Consider the following 5034-nt stretch of genomic DNA (forward strand, 5'->3'; position numbering starts at 1 on the left):
AAAAGGTTATTTTCAAGTCCAAATTGTAGTAACAACAAAGAAGTCCAAATCTGTCCTACAGCTCGCGCACTGTTCATCGTTTGGCCCATATTTGGAGTTCTAGAAGTCCAAATGACCTCTATTTTTTTTCATGGAAAGATGAGACAATTTCTTACAACTTTCATATTCAAGTAGTTCCAATTTTGAACTTATCAATAACATTTTGGGCATACAAGAAAAGATAAGGATTCTCACCAAGTGATGAGTTGACCGCCCACTCATCAATTAGTCATCAAATCAATAGTTCCTAATTTTAGCCTATAAAAATTTCATAGCCCATACTGTATGGTATAACCGACACTTGAGCTATGAAAGGAACTTGATTTGTTGTTAACATAAGTTATAATCATGAATGCTTGACGAGATTTACATGACTAATGTAATCATGTTAACAATCTATAATCTGATTGGAACCTCCTTTGTGTGTGGTTTCTAATTGACTAATAAGAGTTTATACTATATTTGTATGACATACCATTAGTCGATCCTCTAACCTTAACATTTATTGTTATCATTGTTTAATCCTTACGTTTATCTTTCATCTTAAAGTTCTCATTAACTTTTTCTTCTTTTTCTTTATTACTACTACTACTACTACTACTCCTACTGTTACTACTACTATTATTATTGTTATTATTATTATTATTGTTATTATTGTTACTATTATTGTTGTTATTGTATTATTGTTATCTATAATTTATACAATTAACCTCCCTGTGGTTCGACTCCGGTCTTGCTGGATTATTTATTATTTTGACACTCCTGCACTTGGGAGAAGACATCAATCTTTTGGCCTTTTCATCTTCACATTAATCTTATATCTTAAAGTCTTCTTTAAATCATTATTATCATCATCATTATTATTATTTGTAATTTATATAGTTAACCTCCCTATAGTTCGATCCCAGTTTTGCCGGGTTATTTATTACTTTGATGGTCCTATACTTGGGAGAAGACATCAATCGTTTGATCGTGTTATCCAAGTAAATTATATGGACTTTAAAAGAGCAAAAAAGGGCCTTGTCAGGAAAAGCATGTTACTCATGTTAACAATTTATAATTCAATTGGAACCTCCTTTATGTGTGGTTTCTAGTTTATTAATAAAAAGGGTTTATACTATACTTGTTTGAAATACCATTAATGGTCCTCTAACCTTGACATCTGTTATTATCATTGTTTGATCTTCACATTAATCTTATATCTCAAAGTCTTCTTTAAATCATCATCATCGTTATTTATGATTTATATAGTTAATCTCCTTATGGTTTGACCGTAGTTTTACCGGGTTATTTATTATTTTGACAGTCCTACACTTGGAAAAAGATATTAATCGTTTGGTCGTGTAATCCAAGTAAATTATTTGGACTTTAAAAGAGCAAATAAAAGCCTTGTCAGGAAAAGCATGTTGCTTATATTTTAAAAATAAATGGCTTTGGAAGCCTGACCCTCAAACTAAAAAACTAAATGCTCTTTTTTGTTTTTGTTTTTTAAAGATCAAAATCAAGTTATGAAAGGACTTGATCCATGTTACTTGAAACTTTGCATAAACATAGAATCTCTTTTTTTTTTCTCTCTCTCTTTTTCCAAAGACATTGAAAACACATTTCCAAGCCAAAATCAAAGCTGTGGAAATAGAACAAACTATAGGTTTCTCCCTAAACTAAGAAGTCTCATGGCCATGTATCATATTCAATGAGATCGTAAAGGGAAGGAAAAAAAAAAAGAATGAACCATACAAGATTACACCTTTAGATATAGCTTTGTTGGCCCTTATAAAAAATGACATGAGTGAAGACAAAAGACTAGAAAGAAATAAAAGCATAAGCAAACCTAAAACATGGTAAGAAGGTAGGCTAAATTTATCAATGTGATGCACTCGTGGAATGCTAAGAAGATCTAAGTGGTAGAAATTGGATAGGAATATCTTGGACATTAACCTGTATGTCTATAATATTAATTAATATAAAGATAAATGTTAAAAAAATCTAGAAAACTGTAATTCAAACATATTTTTCATGAGCTGTGATTGGAATGAGTATTTATGATATATTTTTTTAATCTTTTGGATATAAAATAACGATTATGATTGTTAAATCTTGTTGTGGGGAATCTGACTGTATTTTGGAAAAATCTTAGGGTGTTTTAGTGAGAGGATAAGGGTAAGAATTAAGTTGAAATAGGAAAAATCAGGCATACTTTTTAGGTTTAAATGAAGAAAATAAATAGTAATAAATAAAAGACATGAGTAAACCAAAAATGTGGTAAAAATGTTGACTAAATTTATCAATTTGATGCACTTATGGAAGGGCAAAAAGATCTAAGCGGTTGAAATTAGATACTCTGCGCATCTATGATCTTGATTAATTTAAAGATGAAGGTTAAAAAAATTTAGAAATGTGTAACTCAGACATGTTCTTCATAAGCTGTGATTGAGATGAGTATTTGTGGTATTTTTGTTTTTATTCTTTGGATTCAAAATAACAACTTTGATTATTAAATCTTGTTAAGCGGAATCATTACTGTATTTTGGAAAAATCTTGGGGTATTTTAGTGAGAAGATAAGGGTAAAAATCAAGTTGAAACATGACAAACCTTAGGTTTAAATGAAGAAGAAAATAAATAGTAATAAATAAAAGACATATTGTCTGCAATATCTTTTTCAATTTAGTTCCTAATCTTTTAAGTTTTTCAATTAAGCCCTCAATTGAACCTACTTTTTATGAATTTCTTTAATTTCACTCGAAATATCTCAATCAGATCCTCTATTTTTTGTACCCTCTTCACTATGATAACTAGTTTTAAGATTCTTCAATTTGATCTTTAATCAACCTTCAAACTTCAAGTTCTTTCAACTAAGCCCCTGATAGCACCAATTAGTCTCTCTAAGTTCAATTGGATCCGTGATTTTTCAATTATTTCAAATCAACTTGAATTAGGCCTGCAAACATAACTTTGCTTCCATTAAATCCTTCATTAAATCATTTAAACTCATTAAAAGTTTAATGACATCATTAAACCTAATGAATTTTTTCAATTTTAGTCAAACTGACTTGTAAACTTAATTTTTCTTCACTTAAATTCTTGATTAAGTCAATTAAACCTATTAAAAGTTTAATTAAGTCCTTAAACCTAATTTATTCTTTCAATTTTGGAAAAATTAACTTGCAAACTTAATCTGACTTCAATTCAAACTCATTAGAAGTTTAATTAAGCCCTTGAACTTATTTAATTCTTCTAATTTTAGCTAAATTGACTTGCAAACTTATTATGCTTCAATTATGCACCTGATGAAGTCAATTACACCAATTAGATGTTTAATTAAGTTTTTAAATTGAATTAATTTTTCAAATTTTGGTCAAATTAACTTGCGAACTTAATTTTGCTTCAATTAAGTCAATTAAGCCCTTAAACTTCATTAATTCTTCCAATTTATTCCTTATTGATTTTCAAACTTTATTTTGCTCAAGTTAAGTCCTTAATTAGGTCAATTGATTGAAATCAGGGATAAAATTGCAAGAAAATCAAAATTTATGATCAATTAAGGGTTAAATTGAAGAAATTCACCACCAAGGACTTTTTTTAAAAAGACGCTAAACTTCAAGGGCTTAATTAGGTTGAAAATAAGGGTGAAATTGAAGCAAATCATAAGTTTAATGGTTAATTGAGGATCAATTCGCATAAATCCAAAACCAATGACCAAAATAAAAAGGCATTGAAGCTACCAAAGGAAACATAAATGAATAAATTAAATGTATCTTGACAATAGAAAGCCAAATGGATAGAGTTATAATTAATTTTGATCATCTAATGGTTGACCACAGAAATCTCATTATGGTTATCGCATCTAACATCACGGAGATCAACCCGTTTTCCTAAAATGAAGAAAAAGACTCTTTTGTGTTGTGAAAGGGTAGAAGATCTGAAGCTTATGAAAATGAGTCATCACCTAGTATTATAGTAATTACAAACCTTATCTAATTTTTAGAGTTTTAAGATAAGGGACTGGACTGGCTATGCTAAAGAGAAGATAATATCACTCTAAAAAATTCTACCTAACATAAATTGTATTGTTATTTGTCTTTTATTTGTAATGTGTTTGTTGTGCCAAAAATACCAATGATCTTTCTGTATGGGTAAGAATGGATATATTGCAATAAGTTAAACTTTGGGTTTAATCTTATCCTTTCTAAAATTCAAGTCATCTTTATCACTTCCTATTGCTACCATAACAATGACTGATGAGGGATTCATCCATTTGATATCAACTGGTGAATTGATATATGTACAACCAATAATTTTTTATCAAGACCTATGACCATTAATGGTCTATCAAGTGATGTTGGTGAATAACTAGATAGACCTATACTAGGCTTAGTGAACCCAACCCTAAACCTATGAAGAGTAGTTGTTAAACACTTGTTTATATAATATTGGTGAATGTTAATTTATCTTGTGGTATCAATGTTGAATGAGGTTTATACAATATTCAAACAATGACCATTATAAATTCTTCTACTTGGAAACAAGATCTGGTAGTGTGAATATCCTCTTTAGACTAAGTTTGGACAGTAACCTTTATAGGTTTATTTTTTCTTTTTTCTAAGTTGTGTTGTTATGTTTAACAATCATATTAGTATTTTATTTTTTTTAAGATGTTGCTTCAAATCAAAGGTTATATATACTAATTGGAAAAAAAAAAAGATAATGGTTTTTGAAAGGATTTTGAACGTCACCCCTTGTATGCCTTCAAATCAAAGTTATACAACATTGCTTGACTGCTTTTTATGATCGGCTTGTTTTAACTCGCAAGTGCACGAGTGTGCGATGTAGCAATTAACTCGGTAAGATTGAGGTCATATCCACAGAGAGCTAGATATGGAAATTAAGCTAGGTAACAAAAAAAAACTCAAGAGAAATTAAATTAACAATAACTTGGTTGAAAATAATTGATGGATGTGTTTGCAAAGAGAAAAAAAATGTAAATAGATTTGAAA

Source organism: Populus euphratica, unplaced genomic scaffold (genome assembly GCF_000495115.2).
Source record: "Populus euphratica unplaced genomic scaffold, PopEup_1.0 scaffold454.1, whole genome shotgun sequence".
NCBI classification, from domain to species: domain Eukaryota; kingdom Viridiplantae; phylum Streptophyta; class Magnoliopsida; order Malpighiales; family Salicaceae; genus Populus; species Populus euphratica.